Source organism: Rutidosis leptorrhynchoides, chromosome 11, assembly GCF_046630445.1.
Source record: "Rutidosis leptorrhynchoides isolate AG116_Rl617_1_P2 chromosome 11, CSIRO_AGI_Rlap_v1, whole genome shotgun sequence".
Classification (NCBI taxonomy): Eukaryota; Viridiplantae; Streptophyta; class Magnoliopsida; order Asterales; family Asteraceae; genus Rutidosis; species Rutidosis leptorrhynchoides.
Window position 1 is genome coordinate 205,009,589 of NC_092343.1, and position 23,226 is coordinate 205,032,814.

At 33.3% G+C, this 23,226-nt stretch overlaps 1 long non-coding RNA gene across 8 annotated transcripts; it reads left to right on the plus strand.

The window, feature by feature from the left end:
* Positions 1-3,057: 3,057 nt before the first annotated feature.
* Positions 3,058-7,781, plus strand: LOC139876526 (uncharacterized). 8 transcript variants are annotated; one of them, XR_011768158.1, is made up of 6 exons: positions 3,058-3,262; positions 3,541-3,716; positions 3,804-4,040; positions 4,626-4,703; positions 4,885-5,338; positions 5,430-7,781. It is a non-coding gene; the product is annotated as an uncharacterized lncRNA (long non-coding RNA). The 8 variants fall into 8 exon arrangements; XR_011768163.1 differs by having other exon boundaries at positions 3,925-4,040; XR_011768160.1 differs by having other exon boundaries at positions 3,541-4,040; positions 4,626-4,798.
* Positions 7,782-23,226: the final 15,445 nt, after the last annotated feature.

The window sequence follows — 23,226 nt, forward strand, 5'->3', positions numbered from 1 at the left end:
AGAATTAGTAAACCAGTCTACTAATTGACGCGAATCCTAAAGATAGATCTATTGGACCTAACAAACCCCATCCGTTGTAGCGGATGCTTTAGTATTTCGAGTTTTTTTATCATATCCGATGGGTGTCCCCGAATGATGGGGATATTCTATATGCATCTTGTTAATGTCGGTTACCAGGTGTTCACCATATGAATGATTTTTATCTCTATGTATGGGATGTATATTGAAATATGAAATCTTGTGGTCTATTATTACGATTTGATAAATATATAGGTTAAACCTATAACTCACCAACATTTTTGTTGACGTTTAAAGCATGTTCATTCTAAGGTGATTATTAAGAGCTTCCGCTGTTGCATGCTAATATATGGACAAGATTTGGAGTCAGCATGCTTGTATAATATTGTTTAAAACTGCATTCGAAATTTACTTTGTTGTAACATATTAATATTGTAAACCAATATGTGTTGGTAGTGTGTAAGTGTGATATTTTTTAGATTATCATTTCTGATAATCTAGGTGGTGTCCTTTTAACCTTGTCGATAAAATAAAGGTTATGGTTTGTTTTAAAAACGAATGCGGTCTTTGAAAAACGTCTCATATAGAGGTCAAAACCTCGCAAAGAAATCAATTAATATGGAACGTTTATAATAAATATGAACGGGACATTTCACTTTTCTTTATCTTTCAGCGAATCCTGATACATCTTAACAAGATGTTTAGATGTTCGGCAAGTATTAGCCCAGTGGCCCATTCTACCACATCTGTAGCAAGATTCTTCAGAATTTTTAGAAGAATTTTCTTCAACATCTTGATTAGTAGGCTTGTTTTGTGGTTGATATTTATATTTTCGTGAATTATTATTTCTTTGACCACCACGGCCACGACCACGACCACATCCACGCCCATTACCATTACCATAAGGATGGTTTCTACCATAGTTATGCCTTTTGGCATGATGATGGTGATGGTTATTATAACCACGACCTTGCCCGCGTCCTTGTCCCTGTTTATAATTATTTGCAGTATTTGCTTCAGGGATTGCAAGTGTACCAGTAGGACGGGATTGCTGATTTTTCATTAATAGCTCATCATTTTGCTCTGCAACTAAGAGATATGAATTAAGTTCAGGATATGTTTTGAACTTTAGCATTCTCAAATTTCTTTGCACTGTGATGTTTGCAGCATTCATTGTGGAGAAAGTTTTCTCCATCATGTCTGCATCACTTATTTCATGTCCACAGAATTTAAGTTGTGAACATGTATTATACAGAGCTGAGCTGTATTCATTTACTTTCTTAAAGTCTTGGAACCTTAATGTTCTCCATTGTTCCAAAGCAGCTGGAAGTAAAATTTCTCTTTGATTATTGAATCTGCTTTTGAGACCTTCCCATACAACATGGGGATCTTCTACAGTCACATAATTATTTTGTAAGCATTCATCAATATGTTGATGAATAAAGCAACATGCCGTTGCTTGTTCTTTTTCAGAACAAGTGTTGTTTTCATTTATGATTTCAAGAATGCCCATTGATTTAAGATGCATTTTTACTTTTATAACCCATGACATGTAGTTGTTTCCAGTTGATTCTAAAGGAGTAAATTTAAGCTTTTCCAGAATCGACATTTTCTATTATCAAAAATTAAAACAAACAACATGATAAATTAGAGTCAATTTATATTCATAAGTATATAAACACTAAACATAAATTTAAGATAACATAATGATAAGTAGGCGACAGTGTCGACCATGTGGAAGCAATCATAAATAAATGTTATATAACAGAAATATAAATATTAGTAAACATAAATGATAATTAGGCGACAGTGTCGACCATATAAATGTTAGATAATAGAAATATAAATGTTAGTAACATAAATGATAATTAGGCGACATTGTCGACCATATATTTTTCAGGTGGTATAACCGACCATATATCATTTAGGTGGCAGAGCCAACCATATTTAGTATTAAGATTATCGTGCTGATAACGTGTTATAATTCAGTAGGCTTATAACTAACTACCTTTAGTGGTTTGATTCTTGATGTTATAATTCAGTAGGCTTATAACTGCCTTTAGTGGTTTGATTCTTGATTAAGAATACTAATAATGAAGTGTAAGAACAAAGATGATAATGGAGAGAAAGAAAGAAACACTTTGTAAGTGTGAGAAATGGTGCAAGTTTAATACTTGCATTCATGGCTATTTATAGCAAAAATATCACAAGTTTAGGTAATACAATAATTTACTTTTGTGTATCAATAATTGACTATCCATTTATATATATATATATATATATATATATATATATATATATATATATATATATATATATATATATATATATATATATATATTCTATATTATAACAAAACATTAATAAATAAATGAAAATAGATTAATTATACCTTAACGGACATATGGTTTGGGGCCCAACCGGATATGAGCCCTGTGCAATTGCACAGGCTGCACAGCCCAATATTCGGGCCTGCTCCTAATCGTCATTAAAAAACACTTTAATATCAAATTATATTTATATAGTTTTTATCAATATTATGTGATACAAATAAACAATTTTAAGACTTAAATATAAAAATTAGGACTTTTAAAAATCAAAACAAGAACGGTAAGAATGGTAAGAATGGTAAGAATAGTATTGAGTTAAAATATCATGTACGAATATAAAAGATCATGTAAGAGGTTACACATATTATCACTAGTTAAGTTTAATTAGCTGTCTTAATGAGCGATCTTAGTAACAATTAAGTTGCACATCTATCTATCTATTATCTATTATCTATCTTCTATCTATCTATTATCTATCTATCTATTACATTGTATAAATCGTGAAGCTATATCCTACATGTCACTCCTTAATCAGTCCTTAAACACTAAATCGTGAAGCTATATTCTACATGTCATTCCTTAATCAGTTCTTAAACACTACTGCTGACGTGTTAATCCCAAGTTAATCCTAATTATCGCTAATTAATCAATATAAAATGCACGTCAGCATCTCAATTCCTGAAAGAAAAAAAATAACTCAGAAGATTTTCCACAAATTTCATCTCCTTCGCCTCTGGTCCATCTGCTACAAACCCTAATACTTCAAATGATTCGATGTGTCAACAGAGGTTATATGAATCGCAATCAATCAGATGTGATTGATTAAACAAAAAAATCAAGCGCCACAATAAGCTTTGATCATCTCTCTTCGATCAGAAACTTCAATCATCGATTCTGTCAAACCAAATATATAAGTAAACATACATTTTTAATATCAGTTCTTCACAAACCTATTCATGAAATCACTTTGTTATTTTGTTGTGTATTCAAAATATTAGGGTTTTTATTTCAGATGAATAAATGGATTTCTTATTTTTTTTTTAAATCTAATCCTTAAATACAATTGATATACTATGTAAATTCATTATGTTGTTTACACGTTTGTGATTATGTAAATTCATTAACATTGAATGAATGTTGTGTGCTATGAATTAAGAAAAAGAATTGTGAGATGCTATGCTGAATGTTGCAGATGCTCTATTATGGCTAGACATTTGATAAATTAGAGTTCAAAGAAAAGGATGGATTCGAAATTCAGGACTGGACAGGTGATTCTGAAAAATGTGTTGCAAAAAAGGTATGCCAATAGCATACACATTTGCTGGGTTGATGTATCTTTTCATCTACCTGATGCACTTATTGATTCAGGTGCAGATCTTGATTCTGGTAGTTTCATTATATACACGCAAATCAATGATAGTTTCATCATATACATGTAAATCTTTATTCTGGCAGTTTCACTACAGTGTGCGAAAAAGCATTCTAGCACGATAAAACACAGTTTTTAGCAACATGACAAAGATGTGTTTCTGTGATCGAGATTAGGAATCAATTAACATAACATGACTATTCACAGGATTTGACACTGTCTGGTGATTTTATAGTGGATGGCAGACTCAATGTTGGGTCATTAATTCGTACAAGCCACCAAATGATTTAAAGTCAAATTGATGTCCTTCATACAGAATCAAGGTGTTACTTCACGATTACTTAAGCTATTTTCGATTGTTTTATGAGCCGTAAATTCTTTTTCATATTGTTACATTTTTTATTTATTTTGTTTGATTTTGTGCAATCATGTGTTGTATCAGTTTGTCTGTGATTTCTTCATATTGTTACATTTTTTAGTTATTGTGTTTAAATAGTTTATGTATTTTAAATGGGTTAGATTATTTCATTATCTTAATTTAAAATTTTCAAGTGGATTAGTTATTGTGTATTGATGAATCGATGAGTTAAGTGGATTAGGTATTCATAAGTTGTTGATTTTGGTTTATTTAGAGGTCTGATCCTTTTAAGGAGGATGCTAAACCCAGCTCTGAGTTTTGTTTAAAAAGTAATGTTCATAGCTTACATTTAATTCAACTAATCGATGTTTGACTTATTGATAAAAAGTCCTTTATGTTACTGTGATATGTGACGTGTCAGAATTTGATCAACTCATTCATTTAGCTAAATTGGATGGTAGATTGGTCGTTGTGCTTATGCCTTAGTCCTTGATGTTCATTTTTGTATAATTGTGGTGTTTGTGTGATTAATCTTTTTTATGTACTTTAGGTGATCTTCGAGAGATTTGATATTGACCGAAGTGAAGATTGATTTAGTGGAATTAAGAGATGCACTCTACAGTTGAAGGTTATGCAATTCCACCCTCTGTCTTACCACTATTTATTTCAAAATACGATGACCAAAGCGGAAGGAGAGTGTCTATTTTTTTACAGTTTTGTCGAGTAAGAATAGTTTTGCGCACTTACCATATTCGGTTTTAAGAAATTGAAGCTAATTTCTTGTCCCATTTTCTTTTCTTGATTTTCAGGTGCGGTATGATTGTGAAGGTGAGCACCAAGTTCATACCGTTCTCTTATGTTTTTTAACATGAGGAGTTGAGGACCCAGTTTAACCCATTTTGTGATTGGTTCTAATTGCCTAATTCGGGTATCTTTTATACCTAACTTAAAGTTATTTATCACGAACAGATCAAAAGGGTCAAAAGTCCTCCAGATTGTGCTCTCAAAACATACAATCATCCAATTTTTTTTACCCCACACACAAAAAAAAAAAAAAAAAAAATAATAAAATAGTTTATGCGCTTTGCCTCTACAAAAAAAAAAAACATACCTGTTTTGAACCTTACCCAACCCATTTGCATTGCGTCTCTGCTCAAAAGAATTCCAAGATCAAGATTCAAGGGTATCTCCCAACCCATTCGCATTGTGGACACAAAACGCTATCTCCCAACTTTGTGTATCATGGAGAGTGGGTGTAAATAGGTCAGTTTTTAGTTTTCATGTGGAAATGAATTTGTGACCACTTCTTTTCTAAATATCTATTACAGGTGAGCTGACCATTAGAACTGACTAGGTTTTAACAAAGGTTTTGCTTAATACATCTGAACCAGATACATGGTTCGACCATTGTGAACATAATGGTCTAACAAAGGTTTGTCCCATGTGTCAACACCTTCAACTGAAGATCTAAAGACATGATTCGGCGGCTGTCAACATATTGGTCTAAATATGTTTCGTCCTGGAAAGGTAGATTTATGATTTAGCTTATAATTTTTCATTTGTACCATTACTAAAAATTTTAAAATGAAAGTATTTTATGTCATTAATATGAAATAAACAAAACCATGTTAGCATGTATCATTTTCCGATTTTATGTTTATATGCTATGCTATAATATGTATGTATACTGTTTGATGGTCTTGTATCTGCTATGGGTTTGTTAAATAGATCCTTGATACAGTGAATTTGGTTTTATTTTATTTTACAATATAGTTTGAGAGTGTCATGTGTTTTAAAGTTTTCATAGAAAATAGAAAATGTGGTGATTTTAGAGAATGGAAACTGTCGAAAAAGATCAAAGTGATACCGTGTTTAGTTGTTACCCTACTGAAACTGATTTGGTAGAAAAAAATTGTTGATTAATTATTGTCATGGTGAACTGTATATGAAATGGTCCTTGATTAAGTTTTAAACTTGTCGCCCTGGTTGAATGTCTTAGAACATGTGACTGAATATAAATGTAATTATTATTGGTCGTACCTTTTAGATGCCTTATAAGTTGTATAAGTAATAAGTATGGCTAAATGCTGATACTGATATTCGCAGCCCCAGAATTTAATTGCCTTATAAGTTGACTTCTATTATAGTCGTAAGGATCAAATATAGTTGCTATATTAGACACACGTTTGGAATCGATACCTCAAAAAATTCAAACAAGAACAATTTTAGTAGCTCGACCCAACCCGTTCGACCCATCTTAATTCTGACCCATTTCATCCAATGACATGTTTCGACCCAAACCATTTGATCCTTGACCCAACCGCACCCATCTTTACCCGTTTGCCAGGTGTACTCGAAACCAATGAATTTAATCCTCAATGATAAGTCCCCACTGGCTTAAGAGTTTAGTATAAGAGTTTGGTTCGTGTCAGTTCATTGCAGCACCTGACACGGAATGGGAGTAGTGGGGATCAGTTAGTGTCGATCACTAAGGATTTTGAATTCTAGCATTCGATGAATTATTTTTTATTTTCATCACCTCCTATTTGTTTAAGATTTTAGTATATTTCTTTTGCAACTTGGTAGTATTTGTTTATATCATATTAGTACTACTCCGTATTTACTATTTCAATTTGTCTATTGCATGGTTTCAATGATATGGTTGATACAAATTTGACATGTAGATGTTCATTTAACTATAAATTTTCGTAAGTGTCGTGGAGAGTAACTAAAACTTTTAAGTATTCACTTCTATATTTGATACGTTAGATCTTATTATGTGGTTAATCGAGGTTATTGCCCAGGGTTTGTTTACCTTGCAGTTGCAGGTATCCACCTTATCGAATTTTAACCGTTTTTAAAATATTCGTGTCAATAAAATCGATCTTTACACCCAAGTAACTCAGTTGCATTACTTCTAGGATTATGCTTTCTAATTTGTCACTACTTTTGCGTACATTATATTTTGTTATTACTCTTCACCATTGAGTTTCGAGAGGTCGATAACTGACTATCTTACGGAGTAGTAGTGTGTTGCTTCCACCAGCAATACAGACAATCGAGTAAAGAGTGACATATTTCAATTCCATTACAACAACCCGTCAAGAACAAGATTTTTTGAATTCATTGTTGACATGATATTCGACAACATCCAGGTACTGCCAGCAACAATTTCTACACCCACATTAGAGAACTAACCAACTAAAGAAGGATAAAGTTAACATCAGTCACATAATTTTGTTGAATCCAAATAACATCATGGACAAGCAATATATCCTGAGATGATCCATATTAACACAACTCGGTTATATATTTTTTTTATTGCTATAACATTATTGTATATTCAAATTACAGTTATTTTTGTATAGGGTACCTATGAAAGAATGATGTTGCTTATGTTTGATGCTGTGCAGGTCACAATTCAACAGGGTACTTGCTGAAACCCCGTGGAAGAATGTGTTTAGTAAAACCTTGAAGGTCTAATACGTTTATGAGAATCTTGACGCTGTCGGGTTTTTTCATTTCAAGTACGACTTCAAACTAAAAACATAATAACAAAATAATTCCCATTAACCCAGTGTATATTTAGTTTATCAAATGAATTCATGATCACTTGATTATGCTCTATAAGAAAAATTTGTTAATGATGTAGTAGTGATTTTGAGCCTTAAGTTGTTAATGGATCAAATTTTTGTCCTCTACAAAGTTCACGCTTTCGGAGAAATACTCCTTAGCTCTCATGTGTCATCTGCTATTTAAGTTTTTTACTCACATACTTTGAACTTTGGTTGTCGAGTAGTCAAATGCGGGCTCTGTTAATATGATGGTTGATACTTATTTCTCTATAGTTAAATGTGGACTCTGTTTATATTTTAAACTTCTGTTGTCGAGTACTTTTAGAAGATAATTTATATATTAGTTTGTTTATTATGTACCACCTATGTTTTGACGGTTACTTTTTAATTAGTTGTTTATATATTAGCAAGTCTAGAAGAAACTTAGAAAAAAAGAAAATGAGATAGCAAAATACTGAGAAAGCACACGATGTCCAACTACTTTTTTGCTCATATTTATAGATTCTCACCTAATATTATACTGTAACTTTTTTTTTCCCAAACTATTTTGGTACAGATTCAATTGCTTATATGTTCAACACCTTTGTGCTAAAGGTGTTAGGGTTGAAAATGTAGTGTGAATTTCACTGAAAAGTTGATCTCGGTCAATTGGAGAACTTAAACTGTTAAATACACTTTGGTAAATACAAGTCATATTTGGTTACAAGTTATACAACCATCGTGATCGATTGTCTAATGTGTCAAACTAAGGTAGATAAGGTGATATTTGGTTACAAGTTGTAACAGTTCAAGGTACCACCTTCTTATCCTAGATTTATAAATTTCTTAAACTTAATTATGTATCAAATATGATTGCAAAATATACACCATGATAACATGTTTTATTTATTTCATGTTGTAATTTTATAAATTTGATAACATATCTAATCAAAATGGCAAGTTTTGTGTAGTTCTTATTGCAATTGTCAATATATAAGTTCGTATTTTGCCTAGATTATTTAAAATAGTATTATTGTTGGTATTATGCATACTAATCTCAATCAGTATTCATTGTGGTTAGAATACTATTCTTTTTTTTGTAAATTTGGTGGCACTGCAAAGAATACCAGTAATGGAGGTTTTCGGGAATGTTATTTAATTAAACCGTAGTCTACTATCAGTTATAACGCTTTCAATTATTTTGATTTAGAGCTGTCGTGCAACGCACGGGCTCTTAAATCTAGTATTATATATTTAGTACATGAAAAAACTAAGTACTCCTTTCATTTTATATTGATAGTCCAATATTTAATTTTGAATATTCTAAATTAATAATCCATTCCATAAATAAATAAAAATAAAGTAAAGTTCCTTTATACCCGTAACTTTTACATATAAGATAAAAAGACATGTAAAAAGTAAGAGCTATAACCGTAAAATAAAGAAAAAGTGTGTAATGTTGAGATTTCTTAAATTGTGTGTTTTTTTTTTTTTTTTTTTGTCTTTGGACTATTAATATGGGACGGATGGAGTATAATAAAGTAGTTAAACCAATTGAACATGTTATACGTATAAATAGGACCGTCTCAACAATTTAAAAGATCATGTACGAATATAAAAATGGTCCCCTATATAATACAATAAAAATTCTCAAAACCACCATAGCAAAACGTTTTATTATTCAATTATAATTAAATTATTACTATTTAAATAAAACTATTATCTTAAAATTTGTAGAAGTAAAGCTTTTGATCAACTCTTTATTGTTAATATCTCTAATATATCATTATGAGTAGCTAGTAAAGTCAATCCACTACATATCCAACTTTAGAATTTTTGGGTCTTGATCAGTTGCTCGTCTTGTTCCCGCTCAAAGATGTCTCTGTATAAAATTATTAGTTGGACAATTTATCTAATTATATTAATATAATTATAAATATAAAATAGTTTATAACCGCGACTTCGCGATATTTTGAACTAAAATAAGAGAAGTAAATGAACGAATGAAAATTCAAAATTTCAAACCACAAAGCTGTTTTGAATTGTTTAGACAAATTCATATATGTGATCATATATAAGTTGGTACTATTGACCCATTAGCAACAATGGAAGTATATAATTTGTTTTGAATTGTTTAGACAAATTCATATTTGTGATCATATATAAGTTGGTACTATTAACCCATTAGCAACAATGGAAGTATATAATTTGTTATTTGCATTCGTTTGTGCGATTAATAATACTGAATCAAAACAATAAGACACAAATGTGCAACATTATTTATGTCAACTTGTCTTTCATTCAGTTTATTTCATGACCTTAGATCTCCGCACAATAGACATAGACAATAGCAATCGTGGCTTTAATATCTTTAGAGGTAACAATTTCTTTCTGATGTATGTACTACTAAAATGGGTCAATTTTTGTTACTGTTCTTATGCTTTCACACAACGGGTCTTCACAAACATCTTCTGATCATCAAATTTGCCATCATAGTTAGAACACCGTATCATCCAAATCTCTACAAGTTCTTATGCCATAAATGTGTTTGGTCATCCTTAACCTACCCATAATGACCTGCACAAATACCCGAGGTAAGTTTCTATCAATTATAAGCCTGTAGTACTCAAAGTTCATAACCATTATCGTAAATGCAAGTTTACAGAACCATTTTTGTAAAAGCAGTACAAAAAGTTTCTTAAAAAGACATTAATTCAACAACAGCATACAATGACTAAAAAAAGTTCAAGTAAAACACAGTAGAACCATTCGTTTTCAGTTGAGTTTTTTTTTAAAAAATGCAATCATAAGCAAATTCAAGTATTAGCCATTTATATATAACAAACCACAGAAAGCTACGAAGCCAAACCAACCCATTCGGGCAACTCATTCGACAAGTACTCACCACTTGCATTCCATGCTCAATGTGGAGACAAAACAAGATCAAATATAACAATCAGTGGCATCCTCTTTCCGCTTGCTCTTCCCGATGTGAGCGAACTATATCACTCTTTTCGTCATCAAGGCTGTTGAAATGCCCCGTTTATATCGATTATAAACGTTCCATAACAATCGGTTTCATTGCGAGGTTTCGACCTCTATATGAGATGTTTTTCAAAGCCTGCATTCGTTTTTAAAAACAAACCATAACCTTAATTCTATCGACAAAGGTCTAAAAGACATAACGTAGATTATCAAGTAATGATAATCTAAAATATAACGTTTACACACGACCATTACATAATGGTTTACAATAATATTATACAATAATTTATTTTTCCGAATGCAGTTTTTCTTTAAACATTATCATACAAGCATGCTGACTTCAAATCTTGTCTTTAATAAGCATGCAACAGCTGAAGCTCTTAATAATCACCTGAGAATAAACATGCTTAAAATGTCATAAAAAATGTTGGTGAGTTATAGGCTTAACCTATATCGTAAATTGTAATAATATACCACAAGATTTTATTTTCCATAAATATACATCTCGTACAGGCATTTCGCAAACTGCATAGAGATAAAAATCATTCATATGGTGAACACCTGGTAACCGACATTAACAAAATGCATCTAGAATATCCACATCATTCCGGGACTCTCATCGGATATGATAAATCAACGTACTAAAGCATCCGTAACCCGGATGGGGCTTGTTGGGCCCGATAGATCTATCTTTAGGATTCGCGTCAATTAGGGTGTCTGTTCCCTAATTCTTAGGTTACAAGACTAAAAAGGGTGATATCCGGTATAATAATTCAACCATAAAATGTAGTTTCAAGTACTTGTGCCTATTTTGTAAAACATTTATAAAACTGCATGTATTCTCATCCCAAAAATATTAGATATTAAAAGTGTGACTATAACTCACTTTCACAGATTTTCAATTCGTCGGAAATAAGACTTGGCCACGGGTCGATTCACGAACCTATAACAAATATATACATATATATCAAGGTATGATAGAAATATATTCACATCATATTTTTATTTACGTGTTGACGAATTAAGTTGTCAGGTTAGCAGTCCAACGTTAGTAGACCACAATTAGTAGTCCAATGTTAGTAGTACGTATATAATTCAAAATATCACCCTGTAATAATCAAAACATATTATACACGTATTATATTAGACTCAATCATGACCCACGATACCGCTATTGTAGTTACACGTTTTGTGTATGTGGTTCTTTCGATTTATCCGACGTATTGTGTAACTAATGTCTTAACTAATCAAGATTACATGATATTGTCTCGGACTTATCCGAGACTAGTATATTACATGAAAATACTCATGACATGTTATAATACATGTATAATACAAGAAAAGTTAGCTATGATATGGTTAGTATAGATTTTAATGAATTAATCCCGTAACCATTTTAGTCATTTCTAACCAATATTGCTTTACCCATAACTTCTTCATTACAAATCCGTTTTGAGTGAATCAAATTGCTATGGTTACGTAACGAACTTAAATTTGTGAAACTAAACTGAAAAAGTAGTGGTTTATATTCAGATTTACAGGTTACAAGTCATTTTTGAAAGAGGTAGTCATTTCCGTCGAAAGAACGACATCTTGATGACCATTTTGAAAAACATACTTCTATTTTGAGTTTAACCAAGATTTTTGGATATAGTATCATGTTCATATGAAATATCATTTTCTCAGAAGAACAACTTTTAAATCAAAGATTATCATAGTTTTTAATTATCCAACCCAAAACAGCCCCCGGTTTCACTACGACGGCGTATGTCCAGTTTTACGGTGTTCTTCGTGTTTCCAAGTTTTAAATCATTATGTTAGCATATCATATAGATATAAAACATGTGTTAAGTTATTTTTAGAAGTTAAGTTAGAAGGATTAACTTTGTTTGCGAACAAGTTTAGAATTAACTAAACTATGTTCTAGTGATTACAAGTTATATTCTTCGAATAAGATAGTTATATATATATATATATATATATATATATATATATATATATATATATATATATATATATATATATATATATATATATATATATGAATCGAATGATGTTATGAACATCGTTACTACCTCAAGTATAGTAGGTAAACATACTGGAAATGATGAGAAATAAACTTGAGCTTCAAAGGATCTTTGATGGCTTGGAAGTTCTTGAAGTAGAATCATGACACTAAAATAAGTTCAAGTAAGATTACTACTTGAATTAAGATAGTTATAGTTATAGAAATCGAATCAAAGTTTAAATATGAATATTACCTTGAATTATAAAGATAACCTACTGTAAATAAAAAAGGTTTCTTGATCTTAGATGATTACTTGGAATGAATTTGAAAGCTTGGAAGTAATCTAGTAAACTTGAAAGTGTTCTTGAGTATTAGTTTTGTATGATGATTAAAGGTTGGATTTATGAGCTACATTGGTGTAGATTTTGATGAAGATGATGAAGAACACTTAGAACATCAAGAGAGAAATTGAGAGAGATGTGTTTGATGCATGAAAGTTGCAAAATTAAAGTGTTTGTGGTGGTGCCAATTCACGTGAACTAGGGTGTCCATATATGCTTCATTTAGTTTGTAATTTTGCTAATTATTTGATGCTAGATGTTAAATGATGGTTCCCACATGTTTTGATGACTCATTAAGGCTGCTAAGAGCTGATTATTGAAGTGTATATACCAATAGTATGTACATCTAAAAGCTGGGTATAATACAAGTACGAATACTGAATGAGTACGAGTAGAATTGTAACAACCCGACTTTTTCGTTTACTATCGTTAGTTGTCCGTTAAGTATTTAACGGTGGTTACTTAGACTTGTGTATTTAATTAAATTAAATACATACTTAATAGAGAAATGTTTGAATTAATATGTTATATTAATTTACGATTTATTTCGGATAACGAAAGAACTAGAAAACGTTACGATTAAGTTTATCGTCTAGAAGACTTTTCAGTTTACGGAACTCAGAAAAACGACACAATAATTATTTTCGATAATTATTGACTTTAAGAAAATTATTTTTAATTTACTATTTATTTAATGAATTAAACTCGGTGATTGCGTTTCAACGACTAGTTAATGTTCCGGAGACCCGGTACGGTTAACGGCACTCGAAACGAACCACGCGCGTACCAAGAGTTAAGCAAAAACGAGCCCGAACACCCCTAGAAGGGCCATTCGGCCGATCCCCCCCCCCCTGGACACCTTGGTGGACTTGTATGATTAAGTGGGTCATTAGTTTAATTAATTTAGGCCCTAAACTCAAGGTATAAAAGGCTAGATCTCTTAAGGAAACCCTCATTCTTATTTTTTTTGGCCGATTGCTCCCCCCCTCTCTTTGTCGTCGATCACCAACCCTACCACCATAGCCATCAAAACTCAAAATTAGAAGAAAGCTTGCATACGAACGTTGTTCGAATCGTCGTTCTCTAAGCGATAGTATAATCAATTTGATTGTTTGAGGTATAATTGTTAACCCTAATTTCATTAATTCAGTTTTTTGATCAATTACATAGTGCATTAGAGTCTAGTGCTCAACTAATGGTGTCTAGTATTGCTAATTGTTGATTGATTGCAAAATTAACGTTGTATGATTGAAAAATGAATTTGTTTATTGATGATCTGATTAAATTGATATGAGATCTGACTTTGTAATATGTTTAATTAGAAATATATCGAAAAGTTATTAATTTTAGACTCCAATTTTGCGTGATTTCGTTATCGTATGCTCAAGATATGCGTAATCGAAGTTTACGTTAGGGTTTGCATGAAATTCGAATTTTATGAGTTGCATGCTATGTGTTTTAGCTTATGAAAGTTGTGCTACTGTATTCCTTGTGAAAAGTTATGCAATTTAGACTAAAGATTTGCGTTAAAAGGTTATGTAATGCTTCCGATATGATTAAACGAAGTTTTGGTTCGTAAAGAATGCTGAATCTGTTTTTAAGTTTACATAAAAATTGCTAGAATGAACTAGGAATTGTTTCAGACTTTGAGATTTTGTAATATGTTACTTTAGATATTCCTTGACATGTTTCATTTGTATGCGAACTTGCGAGAACGTGATTTTCCATGAGATAAATGCTCGTCCAAATGATATGTTCGATTGATGGTCAAAAACTGATGAGTCTGTAATGTTTTGCAAATCTGTATGAATTGGCTAAAACGATGTTTCTGATTATTTTATCACTTAAATTTTGAGATGTCTTGAGATGACACCAATTGGCTGTTAGTTAAAATCTATTTTCTATATTTTATGAAAAATGTTTAAAAACTGACGCGAGAGCAGAATTTTCTGTAATGAACCTGAACTTGAGCCTTTCTGATATTGGAATTTATTTAACGTATGAGGCCCTGGCTGGAATTTTTGTAATCGATTTTAAGTCTAGTTAAGATCTGGAGCTGATCATAATTTTATGAATTATGTGCTATGCGCTATGAGTGTATTTCTTTATGACGTATGATTTTCGAAGGTTTACTTTAAGATGTGGAATATGCGATTTACTAAATTACGAGCGATAACATAATATAAGACTTAAGTATGATTCGTTGACTATGTTTGCATGACTTACTGAGATGTTTGACTTTAGTTGACCTATTTGACCGAGTTGAATTTTGGTTTGACTTTGGTTGACTTGCTTGGATTAGTTGACTTTTACATGTTTGTTGAGTCAGTCTGAGCACTAGGACATTACGTACACTATGGGTTGACTAAGTTTGACCTATTAGTGTATACTTAAGATGATTTACTTATTTAGGTTGCGTTGTTCACTTGAGAGTGTTCGACTACAGTACAGTTTGCTAAGATCTTTACGAGTGCTTTTGCTAAGGTGAGTCTACAGTCCCTACTACGTTTTTACAGGGATGAGATGCATGCTTTTTACAAATGTTTTACCTGTTTGGCACAAGTAACTTACTAAGATTATACATATGAGTTTAGATCAAAAATCCCTTAGCTTAATTATATTAGTTAGTTTGTAAGCTCGACTTATAGGGATAGTACCGTTAGGTTTGACAAACCTCACCGCAACGTTAAACAGGTGCTTATGTAGTTGTTACACGTACACTTGATCGATGTATCGCCAGTATAGGGTAAACGAAAGACGTGGGCTCGGCCTACGCAAAGGTTAAAGTTTTATAATCAAGTGCTCATGATAATGTATACTTTTCCTATGATATTTTCCAAGAAAATCTTGTGGCCTAACTTGCGAAATGATTTACTAAACCTGTAGATTCACTCAACGTTTTTCGTTGACGTTTTGCATGTTTCATCTCAGGTATATAGAGCTAGTGCTTCTGCTTTATTTGAAGTTATGTACTGTTTGCTGCTAGAACTGGACGGCGTCCATCATGATTTCTATTTTTATTTCAAGAACAAATATTCGCATTTAAACTGTTTTCTCTGATGTTTTGGGTTCATATACTTTAGTCATTGATGTCAAATGTTTCCAGTTACATTTTTGTTTTCATGATTAATGCGAATACTTTTCGGAAACGTCTCATATAGAGGGCGTGACCGCTAAACTGTGGGACCCGGAGTTAATATTCCGTTAGTGAATTCTGACGGGGTATTACATTTGGTATCAGAGCAGATCGGTTACCTAGGACTTGGCTGCATTAGAGAGTCGAACGTTAGGACAACTAGTGCGTCTAGACTGTAACCGTAGACTCGTTAAGTTGCATGAACCCTAATAGATGAAATTGCTATGATTACTTGGTATCTAATATGATATGATTACTAAGTGACTAACTTTGTGTTTACTTTGAGTGCTAGATGACTTCTTCTAATCCTATTATTCTTACCGACTCCGACATGGAATCCGAGGAAACCGTGCAAGCGCAAGGAAACACGATACTCAAGTTAGTGGATGATACCGAATCAGAACCAGAGATGGAGACCGAGCATGAGAATGAGCCTAAAGGAAAGGAACCTACAAAGGATTCCGGAGAAGAATCGGAACCCGAATCCGAATCCGAATCTGATGTACCCGATTCACCCCAAACACCTTTTGTTAAACCCGATTATGTTAACCCCTATGGACCGAGAGGCCACCGTAGGATACCGAAAGGACCTGCTCGGCGTAATAACCCATTTTATAAGAGTTTTCATTATGATAATCAGTCACTTGAGATATGTCGCCGTTTTCATCCCTATGATGCTTCTACGTCTACTCCTAAGCCTAGTACCACCACTGCTGCTACTAATGACAACAACCCAAATGATCTCACCGTGCGAGTTGAAAATTTGGAGAAAATGGTCAAGTACTTTTTGAAGGAACTCCAGAAATGCAAATAGAGATCGCTCGACTAGATTGTTCCACGCAATCAAACATTATCTGATTATTACTGTTTATTATATGATGTTCACGCATACATTATTAGTTGTGGCTTTGCTTATGTGGTTTTACTTATGACATGAGGAATATGTTACTTTTACTAGTTATGCATGAATTTTGGAACAAGAAGTTTATTTCTTTAAGTGTTGGTTTACTAATGGCAATTTGTGTTAGTGATAATGTTACTAGTGTACATTGTTCTTACTACTTATACTACTAAACGTTATGTATCGCTATTATATATCACTAGTGCTACTAGAATCGCTACGATTTAATATTAGTTACTATGCATCGTTCTGTTGCTAGTATATTTTATATGTCCAATTCATTGACACTAATCGAATGTGTTATCTTGACCAGAAAGATAATGCCGCCCAAGCCAATTTCCCAAGCTGATGTTCGTCGGTGGATTTCTGAAGGAATAACCGAAGCTGTGGTAGAACTCCAAAACGGAACTAATAGTAACAATGTGAACGCTACAAATCAGCGATATCAAGACACAACTAATACTCAAAACAATGGACAAGTAGGGTGTACGTACAAGACTTTCTTGAGTTGTGAACCTCACTCGTTTAATGGCACCGAAGGTCCAGTTGGTTTGACTCGTTGGTTTGAAAAGCTTGAGTCAGTTTTCCGTATCAGTGGTTGTAGAGAGGCGGATAAAATGAAGTTTGTGTCTAGTAAGCTATCTGATGGTGCGTTGACATGGTGGAATACATATGCAAACTCAATAGGTATGGATCAAGCATTTGAGACCTCATGGGAGGATTTGAAATGACGAATGATCGCAGAGTATTGTCCCTACGCCGAAACTGTTAAGATGGAGCGAGAACTCCAAAACCTGAAGCTAGTAGGTACTGATTTGACTAGTTACAATAAGAGATTCTTTGAACTTGCCCTTATGTGTCCACATATGGTTACTCCCGAACGTCGACGAACGGTTTGACCGAGAAGATTCAAAGTGGTGTAACTACTTCGAAGTCGAGAACTATAAAGTAGCTGTTGAGATGGCTAGTGAGTTAATCGATCAGGCCGAATAGCCAGGAAAGACTCCTGCCTCAAATGAGACTAAAACTTATGATAACAACAGGAAATGGAATAATAACAATAACTCAGGGAAGAATTACAATCAGCAGCCCTTTAAGAAACAAGATACTGCTAAGAGTAATGCTGCAATCTCAAATTCTAATTCTGGTTATAAGGAAAAGTTCCCATTGTGTGCTAAGTGTAATAGACATCATCCGGGGGATTGTTTGAAGAAGTATGATAAGTGCAAGAGGAATGAACATTTGGCTGCCGAGTGTAAGAATGGTATGAATATGTGTTATGGGTGCGGAAAATAAAGTCATTTCCGGAAGGATTGCCCAACTGCTAGTAAGACTAATGAACCTGCAAGAGGAAGGGCTTTCAACATTAACTCTAGTGAAGCTCGTGATGATCCTAAGCTAGTCACGGGTACGTTTCTTCTCGATAGTCAACATGTTTATGTACTTTTCGATTCCGGAGCTGATAGAAGCTTTGTGTCTAGAGATTTTTGCCATAATCTTAAAAATGATGTATCGTCATTAGAAAATTTATATTAAATAGAACTAGGAAATGGTAATCTAATGAGTGCGGATAAGGTTTACCGTGATTGTACTTTGACTTTGGCTGGAATGTCATTTAAGATAGATGTGATACCTATTAGGCTAGGAAGTTTCGACCTTGTGGTTGGAATGGATTGATTAGCCGATAATAGAGCCGACATTGTCTGTCATCAGAAAGCGATTCGTATTCCTGTTGTTGAAGGTGAACCTTTAATGGTGTATGGAGAGCGAAGCAATACGCTGTTACATTTTATTAATTTTTTGAAGGTGCAAAAACAAATGAAGAAGGGTTGTCTTGCTATGTTAGTTCATGTAAGTAAAACTGAATCTGAAGGCAAGAAACTCGAAGATGTGGCCATTGTTAGAGAATTTCCCGATGTTTTTCCAGATGAGTTACCCGGATTACCTTCGCATAGAGACGTAGAGTTCCAGATTGATTTAGTTCCCAGAGTGGCACCAGTAGCGCGTTCGCCATATAGACTTGCACCACCCGAATTACAAGAATGGTCTAATCAACAGCAAGAGCTTTTAGATAAAGGATTCATTCGACCGAGCTCATCACCGTGGGGAGCTCCAGTACTGTTTGTGAAGAAGAAGGATGGATCTATGAGACTCTGTATTGATTATAGAGAGTTGAATAAGTTGACTATCAAGAATAGATATCTGTTGCCGAGGATTGATGACTTGTTTGATCAATTGCAAGGATCATCATGTTATTCAAAGATCGATCTAAGGTCAGGTTATCATCAAATGAGAGTGAAGGAATCAGATATATCGAAGACAGCGTTTAGGACACGCTATGGTCATCATGAATTTACAGTAATGCCGTTTGGATTAACGAACGCACAGGCTGTGTTCATGGATCTCATGAACCGTGTGTGTAAGCCATATCTAGACAAGTTTGTTATAATATTTATCGATGATATATTGGTATATTCTAAAAGTGAGAGAACAATTCAGACACTAGAGGACATGTTAAGAGTTTGTGTGATTGACTTTGGAATTGGATGGGATAGACATCTACCGTTAGTAGAGTTTTCCTATAACAATAGTTATCATGCGAGTATAAAGGCAGTACCTTTTGAAGCACTGTATGGCAGAAAGTTTAGATCGCCTTTATGTTGGACTGAGTTAGGAGATAGTCAGTTAACTGGTCCGGAGATTGTACATGAAACGACTAAAAAATTGTGCAGATTCGAGAAAGAATGAAAATAGCACGAGATGGTCAAAAGGGCTATGCAGATCTTAAAAGGAAAGATTTGGAATTTCAGGTTGGAGACAAGGTTATGCTTAAAGTGTCACCCTGGAAAAGTGTAGTGCGTTTTGGAAAAAGAGGAAAGTTAAGTCCGAGGTATATTGGACCGTTTGAGATTACCGAACGAATTGGACTGGTAGCGTATAGATTGAAACTACCCCAGGAACTTAGCGAGGTTCACGATACTTTTCATGTTTCCAATTTGAAGAGATGCTTATCAGATAAAAGTTTAGTGATTCCATTAGATGAAGTGCAAGTAGATCCTAAGCTTAATTTCATTGAAGAACCTGCTGAGATTATGGATCACGAGGTTAAGCAACTAAAGAAAAGCAGAATTCCATTGGTTAAGGTTAGATGGAATGCCGGAAGAGGACCAGAATTCACGTGGGAGCGAGAAGACCAGACGAGGCTTAAGTATCCGCAAATGTTTCCCGAGGAGACGACTACGGCGGATGACCACTAAAATTTCGGGACAAAATTTTTTATAACAGGTGGGTAATGTAACAACCGGACTTTTTCCGTTTACTATCGTTAGTTGTCCGTTAAGTATTTAACGGTGGTTACTTAGACTTGTGTATTTAATTAAATTAAATACATACTTAATAGAGAAATGTTTGAATTAATATGTTATATTAATTTACGATTTATTTCGGATAACGAAAGAACTAGAAAACGTTACGATTAAGTTTATCGTCTAGAAGACTTTTCAGTTTACGGAACTCAGAAAAACGACACAATAATTATTTTCGATAATTATTGACTTTAAGAAAATTATTTTTAATTTATTATTTATTTAATGAATTAAACTCGGTGATTGCTTTTCAATGACTAGTTAATATTCCGAAGACCCGGTACGGTTAACGGCACTCGAAACGAACCACGCGCGTACCAAGAGTTAAGCAAAAATGAGCCCGAACACCCCTAAAAGGGCCATTTGGCCAACTCCCCCCCCCACCCATGGACACCTTGGTGGACTTGTTTGATTAAGTGGGTCATTAGTTTAATTAATTTAGGCCCTAAACTCAAGGTATAAAAGGCTAGAGCTCTTAAGGAAACCCTCATTCTTATTTTTTTTGGCCGATTGCTTCCCCCCCCCCCTCTTTGTCATCGATCACCAACCCTACCACCATAGCCATCAAAACTCAAAATTAGAAGAAAGCTTGCATACGAATGTTGTTCGAATCGTCGTTCTCTACGCGATAGTATAAGCAATTTGATTGTTTGAGGTATAATTGTTAACCCTAATTTCATTAATTCAGTTTTTTTATCAATTACATAGTGTATTAGAGTCTAGTGCTCAATTAATGGTGTCTAGTATTGCTAATTGTTGATTGATTGCGAAATTAATGTTGTATGATTGAAAAATGAATTTGTTTATTGATGATCAGATTAAATTGATATGAGATCTGACTTTGTAATATGTTTAATTAGAAATATATCGAAAATTTATTAATTTTAGACTCCGATTTTACGTGATTTTGTTATCGTATGCTCAAGATATGCGTAATCGAAGTTTACGTTAGGGTTTGCATGAAATCCGAATTTTATGAGTTGCATGCTATGTGTTTTAGCTTATGAAAGTTGTGCTACTGTATTCCTTGTTAAAAGTTATGCAATTTAGACTAAAGATTTGCGTTAAAAGGTTATGTAATGCTTCCGATATGATTAAACGAAGTTTTGGTTCGTAAAGAATGCTGAATCTGTTTTTAAGTTTACATAAAAATTTCTAGAATGAATTAGGAATTGTTTTAGACTTTAAGATTCTTCAATATGTTACTTTAGATGTTCCTTGACATGTTTCATTTGTATGTGAACTTGCGAGAACGTGATTTTCCATGAGATAAATGCTTGTCCAAATGATATGTTCGATTGATGGTCAAAAACTGATGAGTCTGTAATGTTTTGCAAATATGTACGAATTGGCTAAAGCGATGCTTCTGATTATTTTATCACTTAAATTTTGAGATGTCTTGAGATGACACCAATTGGCCGTTCGTTAAAATCTATTTTCTATATTTTATGAAAAATGTTTAAAAACTGATGCGCGAGCAGAATTTTCTGTAATGAACCTGAACTTGAGCCTTTATGATATTGGACTTTTATTTAACGTATGAGGCCCTGGATAGACTTTTTGGAATCAATTTTAAGTCTAGTTAACATCTGGAGTTGATCATAATTTTATGAATTATGTGCTATGCGCTATGAGTGTATTTCTTTATGACGTATGATTTTCGAAGGTTTACTTTAAGATGTGGAAAATGCGATTTACTAAATTACGAGCGGTAACATGTTATATGACTTAAGTATGATTCGTTGACTATGTTTGCATGACTTACTGAGATGTTTGACTTTAGTTGACCTATTTGACCGAGTTGACTTTTGGTTTGACTTTGGTAGACTTTCGTTGACTTGCTTGGATTAGTTGACTTTTACATGTTTGTTGAGTCAGTCTGAGTACTAGGAATTTACGTACACTATGGGTTGACTAAGTTTGACCTATTAGTGTATACTTAAGATGATTTACTTATTTAGGTTGCGTTGTTCAGTCGAGAGTGTTCGACTACAGTACAGTTTGCTAAGATCTTTATGAGTGCTTTTGCTAAGGTGAGTCTACAGTCCCTACTACATTTTTACAGGGATGAGATGCATGCTTTTTACAAATGTTTTACTTGATTGGCACAAGTAACTTACTAAGATTATACATATGAGTTCAGATCAAAAATCCCTTAGCTTGATTATATTAGTTACTTTGTAAGCTCGACTTATAGGGACGGTACCGTTAGGTTTGACAAACCTCACCTCAACATTAAACAGGTGCTTATGTAGTTGTTACACGTACACTTGATCGGTGTATCACCAGTATAGGATAATGTATACTTTTCCTATGATGTTTTCCAAGAAAATCTTGTGGCCTAACTTACGAAATGATTTACTAAACCTGTAGATTCACTCAACGTTTTTCGTTGATGTTTTGTATGTTTCATCTCAGGTACATAGAGCTAGTGCTTCCGCTTTATTTGAAGTTATGTGCTGTTTGCTGCTAGAACTGGACGGCGTCCAGCATGATTTCTATTTTTATTTAAAGAACAAATATTCGCATTTAAATAGTTTTCTCTGATGTTTTGGGTTCATATACTTTAGTCAATGATGTCAAATATTTCCAGTTACATTTTCTTAAATAAATGACTTGTTTTCATGATTAATGCGAATACTTTTCGGAAACGTCTCATACAGAGGGCGTGACCGCTAAACTGTGGGACCAGGAATTAATTTTCAGTTAGTGGATTCTGACGGGGTATTACAAGAATTGTTGATGAAAACGAATGGGAATGTAATTGTAACCATCTTTGTTAAGTAGAAGTATTATGATATATGTCTTGAAGTCTTTCAAAAGTGTATTAATACATCTTAATACACTACATATATATACAT